The 13,627-nt window shown below is 48.6% G+C and overlaps 1 pseudogene; it reads left to right on the plus strand.

Annotated features, from left to right (window-relative positions):
• Positions 1 to 475: 475 nt before the first annotated feature.
• Positions 476 to 4,250, plus strand: LOC140396774 (protein FAM200B-like; annotated as a pseudogene).
• The last annotated feature ends 9,377 nt before the right edge of the window (positions 4,251 to 13,627 follow it).

The following is a 13,627-nucleotide window of genomic DNA, read 5'->3' on the forward strand; positions in this document are numbered from 1 at the left end:
CTGCTGTGGAAGCATGTGCAGCGAATGAAGTCCATGACAGATATCCCAGTTCAGTGTATAATGCAAAGTCAATCCATTTTCCTCACAGAGGTAGCCAAACCTGGTCCAATTTTAGGAGACTCAAGGGCTACTCAATCTCTTGTTCTGGAGATGGATTTGGTATTTTCTCCAGAGAGCTTAGTGAAAGCCGAGGTATTAGTGTGTGTGATGGGTGGAACTTGTATTCAAGTTCCATTGTATAAAGTGAAGTTAGATGTGACTGAATGTCAGCTCCAGTTGCTGTTGGAGTGGTTCAGGAATTCTCGGTGGAAGGAACAGCGTTAGTTTGGGGCAACGGGTTAGCAGAAGTGAAGGTTCTGGTTTCAAACAGGGCTGCAGAGAGTCCAAAGGAAGTGAAAAAGTTAGCACCTGAAATGCCGACTGAAGGACATTGGAGAGCTAGGAAAGCGGCTCAGCGAAAGAGGTTTTTAACAGCATGGAGCCTCTTCCAGGTTACCATGGTAGTGAAGCAAGTCGTCCGCTTTTTCATCCCAAAGGTGACCATAAGAATGATGAATTAGACAAGAACCTTGACGTTGATTTCGCTTCTAATTATGAGGTGCTGGTCAGAAGTTCTTGCAAGAATGTTGGTGAGGAGGATTCAGAGGAAGGTTTTGACTTCAACCTCGGTCCTGGTTACAACGTGATGGTGAAGTATTGTTGTACGAGTGATAGTAGGGAGGAAGAGTCAGACTAGATCCTTGACTTTGATCTTGGGCCTGATTATGATACGTTGATAGACAGCTGTACCCGAGTACAATCGTCACCAACTGAGTTAGGATCACTGGCGAACAATCCTACCCGACCTAGAAATGTAGATAGTGAACTGGAGGAGGTAGGTAAATTGGACTTTCAAAAGCTAATTTGTTACTGCTTCTTGCGATAAGCCCATTGCCGTTCCCTTCACGTGAAAAGCGTTCCCGGAGGAGGCTTGCTCTGAGTAAAAGTATGCCTCACTGCACAGCGTCAGTTAGTCACGAAGAGGATGGTCAGGACTGGGGAATGTTACCAAGCGAGCGTCTGGTAGGCCTATTTCCTTTTCAATGATTATCACGCCTGTTCGAGGTAGTACAGGTTGATAACAAGGAAGGTGAGGCAGTTGGCCACCATTCCTTTTTGCGAGTTACGGGGAAGGTAGCTTGCAAATCCTGTAGTGGTTCTACAATTAAGGAGACCAGGAAATCCCAAGCTGGTTGTAGGGTCAGTGATTTCCCATACACTGATTCTGAAAGTAGAGACGCCGGCGTTAGTTACAAAACCTCAGATGAGGATGTACGTTTCCACCCCAGGAATAGTGCCTGCCGAGTCAATCAACTTTGACACGATTGACCCGTGAGCAGCTGTTGCCGCTGAAGGTGTTCCTGTGGCGGTCAAGAGAGAATGTAAGGCAGGTGAGGTTGAAAAGAGACTGTTAGTTAGGCGAGAACCCAGTACTTCATTCAGTGTTGACAATCCTGCTCGCAGTCCAGTTGTTGGATACCCTCAACGCTTGTGCAGACGTTCATCGGTGTCTCTGGAAGGCTTGTTAGTGTTAATTGAAAGTCAGAAAGAGACAGACCTAGACCAGGTCCCAAAGGAGTATGGACGAGATTGAACGGAAGACCAGGAGCCACTCCATTAATTACCCCTGGTGTGTACCTCAAAACGCTTGAACTATCAGGCCCACCCCCTTCTCCACAGCAAGAACAGAGAGTGGCTCAGTTAGAAACTGAGGAGCAATGTATATCGGGCACGTTGTTCGAAAACCCACCCCTCTTGTGGTCCATAGATCGCCCAGAAAACTCTGGAAAGTTGACGGCCATGTCGGAGAATGAATCAACGCGGGTGCCCCACATGTTTCTGAACTGCTAACTAGCTGCGTTTACAGATACATTTAAAACCCAGAATACAAGAGGTTTTTGTCTGAGTCACGATTGAAATCATTTGTTTTGAAGACTATGTGCATATTTCTTGGGGGCAATATTGTGAGTGCAAGATTTTATCATGTGTTTAGAAATCAAATTGCAGTAATGCCTTAACCGGGATGGGAATTGTATTGAGACTAATTTAGCCTTGCAAACCTCAAAATGAAACTTTCATGTCCTGACGTTTCATTCATTTAGGAGAGGAAGTATGGGGTAGCACGGTGGCACAGTAGTTAGCATTGCTGCCTCACGGTGCCGAGGTCCCAGGTTCGATCCCGACTCTGGGTCACTGTCCGCGTGGAGTTTGCACATTCTCCCTGTGTTTACGTGGGTTTCGCCCCACAACCCAAAGATGTGCAGAGTAGGTGGATTGGCCACGCTGAATTGCCCCTTAATTGAAAAAAATTAATGAGATCCACTATATTTATTTTTTAAAAAGGAGAGGAGGATAAGATAATGTTGTGAAACATTTTGTATGTCCTGGGTTCCGTTTTCAACCTCGCCCCGCTGTCTGCTTTGGTCTGGTCCTCTGCCTAGCTGTTACATTACTGCGCGTTTTGGGATGTCTGCTAAACGACAAATTTTATGACGAGCTGGAACACCCCTTTCGTTATGGACTATACCAAGACGTTGCTTTGGTATGTGGCTGAACCTGTGACGTATATTTGATAGAACTGGCAAGCAGACAATCGGTGTCTGTAGGATTCTCAACCAGCTCCTATTTTTCACTGTGATTGATGAAGCCAGTCAGATACTTTCAGGAACAAATGTGGGTCTTCTGCAGAGTTCGATGTTTTGTTTCAGTTCTGTGAAGGAAGGTCAGGCGGATTAGGCATTTTCAAAGTCGGGACGTGACCCGCGCGTGGATCACGGGCGGGTGTCGGGAGGGTCGCAGAGCCGTCTGTCGCGGCGGTCCCGATTGGCAATTTTTTGCGCAACAGTCACAGCAGCCGGGTTTTAACAATGCCGGCTACGAGCGGACTTCAAAATGACGGCCGCGACCATAACCAAAAATGTGGCCGAATTTGTGATATTGCTGAGAATTTAGAAGCCCAGCTTATTTCTCGTTTAAAATCAGGGCAGGCGCTCTCAATGCAACTGAATGAATGTACAGACATTTCAGATTGTGAAACCTTGCTAGTTTACGTTAGGTATACATAGGACAATGATTGTCTGTGCTACCTGCCTTTACCAACCGACACGACTGGCGCAGACATTTTTGAACCTTTGAATAGGTTTGTGGTTGGGAAGTGCGCTCTCGGCTGGGTTCGTGGCAGAGGAATCACAAGTGATGGAGCAGCCAACCACACTGGGAAAAACAGCGGAGTTAGAGTCAGGAGCAAGGAGGCCGTTGCTGAGGACATTGTTTGGAATCATTGTTTTATTGACCGTGAGGCACTGGCATCGAAAGGAATTCCTTCCGATCTTGAATTGGTGCTGAAAGGAATTGTGAAAGTTGTGAATTTCAACAAACGCAGCCCACTCAATACCAGGCTTTTTGACACTCTGTGTTCCGATATGGGGCCTGAACACACGCATTTATTGTTCCACACAGAAGTACGATGGCTGTCAAAGGGTCGGGAGCTACTCAGAGTTTACGAACTAAGGTACGAAATCCACGCTTTCCTCCTCACGAAATTGTCCTCTGTGGCTGATTATTTTGCTGATGAACCTTGGATGCTAACAATGCCTTACCTTGCAGACATCTTTTCAATTCTAAAAGAACTGAACATCAAATTGCAAGGGAAGGATGGTGATTGCTTTCGGCAATGTGAAGAATTCGAAGCTTTCCAAAAGGTATTGAAAGTTTGGCAATTGCAAGTGCAGAGCCAAAACTACTACATGTTTGCCACAGAACTTCGAAACATCGAAGAAAACAGCATTAATAAGGAAACAGTAAATGGATTGGCAAGCCTTATTGAGTTGCATCTGGCTGCCCTGATCAACAATTCTGGTCGCTACTTTACAGAGGAGAAGTTTATGATTTTGAGAGAAAAGAAGTGGGTGAAAAATCCCTGTGAGTTTGAGATCCCAGAATCAGTTCTTGACTTGCAACTGACTCCAAATGAAGAAACTGAGCTTCTGTGCATCAGCTGTGACAGCATTTGAAAAGCACGGCCCATGTCAATGAGGCACTCAGCATTCTGGAGTATCGGCTCTGAGGGGTATCCGGAGCTGTGTAAAACAAACATTTTGTTGCTTTTGCCTTTCACAATGAGCGACATGTGCGCGGTCGGACTATCCGTCCTCAGAAAGATGAAGATTCACAAACCAACCGGCTGGATTCTGCACTCGATATCTGCATAACCATTTCCTCCTGTGAACCGGATTGGAGTGAGATATGAAGGGCCAAGCGGGCTCACCTCTCGCACGAAAGATAAGAAAAAATGGGCCGTGAGGGTCGGCCGGCGTGGGTTCCGAACGTCGGTTGGTTGGTAAAAATTGGCCCCCGGAAAAAAAAGTTTGAAAAACACTGAGCTAGAATGTGGTGGAGAATCTCCCTCTCTCTCTCTCTCTATCTCGATCTCTCTCTTTGCCTGCCGCTTTTAAGAGTAATTACAGTTAAATTTGTGTAGGCTTTTTTGTTTAAAAGGGCACAGAGTGACAACATTAATGGGAAGCGAATCTTTTGATTGTGAAAGTGCCATCCGTTTTCCAGAGATCGGAAACAATCAAAATCTTTGATCCAGGGACAGGGAGGAGTTCCAGAATATTCTGCGAAGAAGACTTAGAATATTCCTTAAAGTGCGTCCAGAGTTGCAGTGCAGAGTTCAGGAAAAGGGGAATAAAACTGTTTAGCCAGTAAGAAAGCTGCAGTAGTTGCTTAAGGAGACGGAGCTCCATCAGATATTAAAGGAGCGGAATTGCGCTGATCTGAGCATCCGTGTGGGCGGCATGGTGGCACAGTCGTTACCATTGCTGCCTCAAAGCGCCAGGGACGCAGTGCGATGCCGAACTCAGGTGACTCTCTGTGTGCAGTTTGCGCTTTCTCCACGTGCTGCGTGGGTTTCCTCCGGGTACTCCGGTTTCCTCCAACAGTGCAAACATGGCATGTTAGTTCGATTGGCTAAATTGGCCCGAGGTAGAGTTACAATTATAGTGTGAGGTTTAAGCCCCGGCAGGGTGCTCTTTTAGAGGGTCTGTGTAGACATGATGGACCGAATGGCCACCTTCTGCACTGTCGAGATTCTATAAATGGTTGAGGACTCTGGGCCTGTACTCGTTGGAGTTTAGAAGGATGAGGGGGGATCTTATTGAAACTTACAGGACACTGCGAGCCCTGGATAGAGTGGACGTGGAGAGGATGTTTCCACATGTAGGAAAAACTAGAACCAGAGGACACCATCTCAGACAAAAGGGACGATCCTTTAAAACCGGAATTTCTTCAGGAATCTGTGTAACTCTTTGCCGCAGACGGCTGTTGAGGTCAAATCACTGAGTGTCTTGAAGACAGAGATAGATAGGTTCTTGATTAATAAGGGGTTCAGGGGTTATGGGGAGAAGGCAGGAGAAGGGGGATGACAAAAATATCAGCCATGATTGAATGGCGGAGCAGACTCCATGGGCCGAGTGGCTAATTCTGCTTCTATGTCTTATGTCTTATGTGTACACCACCATCTAGTGGCCGGTGACAAGTACTACACTGATATGAACATCCTGTCCCAAGTTCCATCTGGAATGGTGTAAACATGAAACGTTATTCCCATCAGCCGTAACCGCAGCAGTGAGGACTCGCCTCAACCATTTTCCTTCAATGCCGGGATTTTTGTCATCCTCTCCAACCGTGACATTGTCTGTGTCTTGTATGTGTCTGGCTGGAGGCTTGGGCGGCGATTGTGACTAGGTAGATGAATAGACCATTGTCCTGTTAATTCTTTATATTGTCATATTCTCATCTTGTTATTAATAAACATTTGGTTAATATTTTTCCAATAAACTTGGTGCCTGCAACTCATGGGAGCAGCAAATGTTTTCGGAAGACACCCATTAATGGTTACTTCACGTATGGTGGGACTGGGTGCTCTGTGTGGTTGAAATTGACTGCACACTCGTCCACGGTGTCACAAGGTACAGGAAATGTAGTTTTCATATCTTGGGCCTGACCCGTTAATCTCCGGGCTTGCGCGATGCTCTGCCTCCGCTGGGGAGAATTACCGATGGCGAGTTTTACTTGAGCATTTACAAATTTGCAAACAGGCACTGTGACCAATGACGGAGAGAGCGTGGGTAGGGCATGCAGAGGCGTGACCGTGGCCTGCCGGACCTGCCACTGGCCTGGCTGGATGGGGGTAGGGGAGGCGTAATCCCAGCCAGAGGGTGGTGGTGCATCGCGGGTTGCTGGGAGGTGACCACGGGATTGGCCGTGGGATAGGGGTGCGCCTCCAAAGGCCAGGGATGTCAAGGCACGAGACGTCAATGCTGCTCATCCCACTGTGTCCTCCGTGCCCAATGATTGTGCAGAGTGACAGCAGCAGTATAGGTGCCGCATCCCTCCCGACCACACCTCAGCGTGCCCACCCCACAGCTCAATAATTTCCTCCCTCCCCCATCCGACCGGAACACGCCGGCGAGGCAGGAAGCGGTCCACCCAAGGGTGGCGCTTACATTAGCCAATACAGGGGGGCCATGGAGCGTACCACTGGCATTGGAAATTCCAGCAAACGGGGCCCCTGGCAACCGGGAAGGGCGCCAGAGCTAGAGGCTCTAACTCAGCTGGGCACCGGCAGGGCACGAGGTGCAAAGGGCAGGGTACTTTCTGGATGGCCGTGGGTGGACATGGGGGAAGGTGGAGGTAGTAGCCCGGTGGCCCATTGAGGTTGCGGAGTTGGGGATGGTGCGGGGCGGGTGGGGGGCGCGGTTGTGACTTGGCGGAGTTGTATTTGAGGAGAAATCTGGGTGGGACTCTGGTGTTATGAGTGCTGGCTGATCCGGGGTCCTCGGCCTATGCCCATCCGCAACATTCGACCCCCCCCCCCGCTCCTACTGCCACCTTCTATAGCAACCCGTATCAGCCCATCCCGCACACCCGTCTGGCAGGGCATCGAGGCAGGCTAAAATGTTATGAACATGCCTTTATTGTACAACTATTAATACACACACACAACTATATATACATGTACAGGTTTGTGCCCTAGACCCTATCGGTGCTGCACCGATTCCAACTGAGCTGTTGTTTTAAATTCTTGCCGTACAGGCCCTAACCTGGTGGATCCAAGATGGTACATCAGCGATGGAGGCAGCCTGCTGCGATTCTCGCCCTGTGATCTTGGTCCTCTTGACCGCCGCATTCTGGGACGACCACGACTGGATGTAGCCTGGCGTCTCAGGTGGCATGGTGCTGCGCTCTTCTACCCACTGACCCATCTGATGCGGCAGGGACAGGAGGGGTGTGCGAGGTGCTACGGTGTCCGACTCGTCCACTGCAGGAGTCACCGGCAATGGTCCCATAACCCCTCCTCCCTCGGCGTGCATGATGATGCTAGGCTGCTCACTGGGATGGAGATTTGAGTAGAGATAACCACTGAGCCTCCCCCGCCACCTGGCGCTGCCAGCCGTCAGGTTCCGCTCACGTCCTGACCATGGTCGTGGGGCAGAGGGGCTGGACCACATCCCTCAGGGCTGCTCCACATCATGCTGCAACTGCGCCACTGCCTTCTGGGTCTGTGCGAAACCAGCCAGTGGCTGCCCGATATCCATTTGGCTGTGCGGAATTGGCCAATATCTGGATATTGCTGCCAACAGTCTCAGCCATGGCCTACTTTGATTGCCCAGGAGCGCACCTAGAATTTGACGATGGCCCTGGTATGTAGCTGCCTGTGGTAGGGCAGTTCTGGCCTGAGCCTTGGCCATCACCCGCATAGAATGACAGAGGCTTGGATCATCTTGACCCATAGCCGAAACGTTCGCTTAAAAGGCCTCCACCACGGATGCCATGCATGCGCTGTGGACCTGGGTGACACACATGGTCGATACTACCTGCTGCTCTTGCAGATGCTTGGACTTCTCCAACGTAATCTGCCAGTACTGCAGGTGATCACCTGATGCAATCTCGGTCTCTGTAACTGCATCGCTACTGTGGATGGGACCGCCCTTTCCACAAGCCCAAAACAAAGAGGATGGCAGCTAGTCCCTGGGGTCGGGCCGCCCTCCAACCATTCGTCCCCTCAGGGTTACTACCTCCACCTACTACAACGCTACACTTGTGTAGTTCACAGCAGATAGTGGCAGGGAGACTCTTGACTAACATGTCCAACTGAGGTGAGTGTCTCTGGAATGGTGGAGGGTGTTGGGGACAGCTGTGACGACACGTCAGTGTCGTCCCCGGACTGGTGTTTTGGAGTGTCAGAGCTGCGGTTTGAGGGCTCCCATTACCGTCCACGTCCTCTTCCTCGCTGCTATCCAATTGGGGTTGTGGTTGTCGCCGGCGGACCGCAGAGGGGCCCATCTCATCACCAGCAGTTCCTGCAAGACACAAGACACGGCGCATGATTGGATAATGTCTTTGGGAGGCGGGTCGTGATGGAGAGGGGGTTTGTGGGGTGTTGTTGATGGAGGGGGAGTGGTGTGAGGCTGGTGTGGGTGTGGTGGTGCAGAGATTTGTGGGGTGGTTGGCTAGATTGCGGAAGTTGTTGTTGAAAACTCACTACTATTCGTAGATGTCCCCCTATACCAAAAAGGGTCGACATTCTAAATGGTGAACAGGAATTCTCACTCCCTGGCTCCGATGGTGCTATTTAGGTCAAACTATATTTTCAGGTTATCCCCCGGTATAACCCATACCTTCACCGAAGATTTCATCTACTTACCACTTAGTAGCATCGATCCTAGGTCCCGCATTGCTGAGTAAGTAATGTAGACTTTGGAATAACCACTATTTCAGGTTAGATTAAGTTATTTTATGATTATATTTTTTCTTTTAAAAGCTGCAATTACTGTCTTTACAGAAAAGTAAAACTATCTTACTTCTCGAACCTTCTGGTTGGTTGAAGGGACCTTCAGGCCCAACTTGACAATCAATCTTCTTTTTAAAAACTGGCCTTCTTTAGAGGTATTCGCTGGTGAGCTCAGTTGCTGTGTCCTATCTTTCCCATGTACCGAGCTGTGAGAGCTGGCTCTGCTGGCTGTCTCTGAGCTGACTCTGAGCTGACTCTGCCTACTCTTTAAATTCTAGTCTTCCTTAGATATATTAGCTTTTTAGCTCGGCTGCGTTGCCCTGTCCCTGTCCCATGGCCGAGTTGACTGTAATCTGACTCTGAGTTGCTTGTTCCTTCTCTGCTTCTCTCTGAGTTCTGATAGTTCCTGCTCTGATCTCTGGGTTTATATTCTCTTTCTAACAGTTATTAAGTTCTTCTGACTTTATTGTAAAGTAACTCTTCCTTCACTTTGATTGTAAAAAGTATCTTCGATCTAAACATTCTAATACAACTAAGCATTCATTGTGACATGATCTCATCTCATAGATCTGATAACATTGTGGCCTTTGTGATGTTCAAAGTTCCTTTGTGATGTTAAAAAATGCTTTGGTTTCAAGAGGTGTTAATTTTGGTTTGGTTCCTGCCATTTCTGTAGTTTTATTTACCAATTGTGTCCTCAGCTCATTATTTTGACTTTGATTTCGGCTTTGAATTATGTTTCTCGTAGCCTGATAATCTCCAGTTTTCTTTAATTTACCTGGTATTAGCAAAATTTCACACCTAGAACTGTCACCAAATTCAACTGAACCTCATCGTTTCCTTTCCAGCTGCTTACTAAGATAATTAGTTTCAATGAAGGTGTGAACCATTGTTCTGAGCTTCATACAAAAATCATATTTGTGTTGTTTGCTAAGCCTGTTTGACGAAGGCTATCTGCATTTTACAATCCCCTCCTGGCAGCTGCTGTTAACCCTTTGTGGGATCTTTCCCTGTATCCTCTCATGTTTCTCTCAGACCAGATATTGCCAGACTTCCATGTTTCAAATGACACACCTTTCCATATTTTCAATAACAAGGTGGAGTGGGATGCGGGCTGGTGGGGTGCGTATGGGGGTTGGGCGGGGTGATGGTGGTTGAGCGGTGAGTGTGGGGGTGCGGACGGTGTTGGTTAAGGGTACGTGTGTGGGTGGTGGTGAATTGGTAGTGGTAGATACGAGGCTGCTGGTGGTGGAGGGCATGGCGACTCGGGTGCCATGGCGAACAGCAAGCCCGATTCCGACCTGTGCTTCAGTGGTTGCCCACTCTCCGGGCCCATCAACCATGTCCAGTGCCCGCTGCTCTGCTGCAATGCGGAGCCACATGTCGGCAGTTTCCCCCGTTCTTTTCTCTCTCCCAGAGTTTGTGGGGTGTTCTCCTGAGAGGGGGACGGGACGGGGGGGGGGGGGGGGTACAGAAAACGTAGTGGAAGACAGTCAGATGCAGACAGCACAGGGGGTGTGTAGCTGATGGACTTCGTGGCGAGGGCAAGCGGTCATCACGGCCGATATGAGTGCTGGAAGGCGGTGCAGAGTGGGGGTTCGGTCGTCCTCTTGGTGTGGGGCAGAAGGGTTGGGTTATGGGTGTGCGGGTCATGGTTAATGCCAGGGGCACACTGCTGCCTACTCACCCTGACCGCCTCGAAGATGTCGTGCAGATTCTTCCTGCCCTGCTGGCCGGTCCTGGCGGTCTCACGGCACTCACGATCTCTGCTACTTGCGCCCAAGTCCGGTGAGCGGCGGTGCTTGACAACCTCCTTCCTGCCCCAGGGTTTAGGGCATCTGCCCCTCCTCCACAGTGTCCAGCAGGATTTCGAGCTCAGCATCCGTGAATCACGGTGCCGCTCTCCGTGCTCCCATCTTGTTGGCCGGGATAAGTGTGCGTATGGAGCCGGGTGCTTATATGCGGCTGCAGCGTGTCAGCCTGTTCCGTGTCAATCCAGACCACGGCAAATGTGACAACGTTTTCCATTGGAATCGATCATGTTCCACGTGGCGTCGATGGTAGCGCATTAACTGTGGGGGAACGGCGCCATTTGTGCTGTGACAGAAGTCCATTGATTCAGTCCCGGAGTCAAAACTTCGTGTCTGAAAGGGAGAGTCCGCCCTCACGTCGAGGTTTATTCTGAACCTGAGGTGAGGCAGGGGTGATGATGACAAGTGGGCAGAGAACATCAGTGTCAAAGAGAGTGTAGCCTCCGATATCAACCAGAGATCGGAGTGGAGCCACTGGACAGGGAATGACATTAGTGACTGCAACGCACGAACATGGATTCAATCTTAGCAAGATACAAATGACAAGATCAATAATACCTTAACTTAGTTTGTACAATAAATTACTTGGCAACAAGACTCACCAGAAACACCAAAAACAGCCAGGAGGGGGTAGTAACCCGCTTGAATAATGAGAAGGACGCCTTCGATCCGCTGCGGTAAAGGTAACCCATATCCAGAAATGTAGTCAAGGCCCCAGGATAAACTCCTGTCCATTGTTGTAACGTTTTGATCGCTTGTTCCCCGATTCTGATCCATCGCTGTAACGTTCCGATCGATTTTTCTTAGGTTCTTATCCATTGTTGTAACATTCCGATCGATTATTCTCAGATTCTTACCCATTGTTTTAATGTTCCGATCGATTGTTCTGAGATTCTGCTCCCACCTCTCGGTCTCTCTGGAGCCGCTGATCTCTGGCAGTGTTGGAGTTGATGCTCCCGCTGACGGTTTGGGATAACACATTGAAAGAAATCGCTTATTAATAACAGAGAGAAACCCCCCAGTGACAGATTTAGAATCCATGGAGGCTGACATTAATTACAGTCACTGAACAAACAGGGTCAGTTAACCCCTTTAGATCCAACACCTTTTCTTTAACAATGATGTAGAAGCGTAACCTAATCTAGATTTGCTGCGTAGAGTGACTGACGGATGGAATGGAGGAAATAGTTCAAACACTGACCGTAATATTCAATCCTCCTTTAATATAAAAGTGGTTCCTACCACTCTGCTTCAAACCGACTGGCTCAGAGAGCTGTCCAAACATTCAAAGCTTCCAAGAAGAAACAGTCATCATCCTCTCGAGGAAACCGGACTTCCCGATTCCTTATCGCCTATACAACAACACCTCGTGTCACCACAGGTGTCACATATGCCGTGTTGCTAACGGGCAGGGTATTAGCACAAGGTTGGATCTGTTATTTCCGAATTTGGTGGGGAGGACGGATGCATTACAGATCGTCATCACTGTCTGGATAGGAAGGATTTTCCTGAATCTCCCAGAAGCTCATGCCCCTCACATTGTTCCTGCGTGCACTCGTGACTGACCTTTCAAATAAGGGATCAGCTGCTCCCGATCCAATCTGTCCATGCCCTCATAATGTTGTCCACCTCCATCAGTCTTTTTCGCTCCAATGAAAACAACCCAAGCCTATCCAAACTCTCTCTTCATAACTTATATGTTCCATCCCAGGCAAAATCCCGCTGAATCGCATCTGCACCCTCTCCAGTACAAACACATCCTTCCTGTAATGTGACGACCATAACTGCACACAGTACTCCAGCGACGGCCTCACCAAAATTCTACACAACACCAAATGATCTCACTGCTTTTTAAATCTATGTATCAATTGTTAACGTGAGTGTTGCATATGCTTTTTTCGCCACCCTATTAACTTGCCCTCCCATCTTTAGAGATCTATGGACAAAAATGTGAAACGCCACTCGACACTGGCTTCCAGTCAATAGTGCAGCCGTCTCGCAACTCCCTGTGTCCCCTATAACCTAAGACATTTTTGAATTAACCTTATCAAATTACCCGATAGTCCACATGCATTTCTTTCTTTATAAGTCTATCATGTAGGATCTTGTCAAAGGCTTTGTTGAAATTTGTGTAAACTACATCAACTGCACTACGTGGCACGGTGAGGTAGTGGTTAGCACTGCTGCCTCACAGTGACGAGGACTCGGTGTCGATCCCGGCTCCGATCACTGTCCGTGTGGAGTTTGCACATTCACCCCATCTCACCCCCCACAACTCAAAAGTTGTGCAGGGTAGGTAGATCAGTCATGCTAAATTGCCCCTGAATTGGGAAAATAAGAATGGGATATTCTTAATTAAATGCAAATCGGCAAATCTGGTCACATGCTCAAACAATTCAATCACTTTTTTAGGCATGAATTCCCTCTGACAGCGCCATGTTGACTATCCCGTATCAAACCTTGACTCTCTCGGCAGAGATAGATTCTCAGCTTCACAAATATATCCAGACGTTTTCCTCGCACTGACCTGAGACTCAATGGCCTGTAGTTCCCTGGCTAATCTCTGCAATCCTTCTTCTTGAATAGTGGGACCCCATTAGATGTGCTCCAGTCCATAGCACCTCGCCCGTGGCCTAAGAGCAAAATGCGGTTCTGAGCCCCAGCAATCTCATCCTCCTTCGTCTCTTACTTAAGACTGAGACACAATTCCAGCAGACCTAAAGATTTGTCCACTTTTAAGTCTGCTAACACCTCCAACGCCTTGTCCCTCCCTGTGCCAGTTTGGGGAAGGATATCAAACTCTGTCTCCGTGAGTTCCATTCCTACCTCCTCATTCTTTTGGGTGAAGCTAGATATGAAGTATACATTCAACACTCTACCAATGACCTCTGACTCCACCCATAGATTCTCCCGTTGGTCTCTTCTGGGCGCTAATTAAGTTGTTATTGAAATCAGTCAATGGAGAACGTAAATGGGGAGC

This window comes from Scyliorhinus torazame, chromosome 20 (assembly GCF_047496885.1).
Source record: "Scyliorhinus torazame isolate Kashiwa2021f chromosome 20, sScyTor2.1, whole genome shotgun sequence".
In the NCBI taxonomy this organism is placed as follows: Eukaryota; Metazoa; Chordata; class Chondrichthyes; order Carcharhiniformes; family Scyliorhinidae; genus Scyliorhinus; species Scyliorhinus torazame.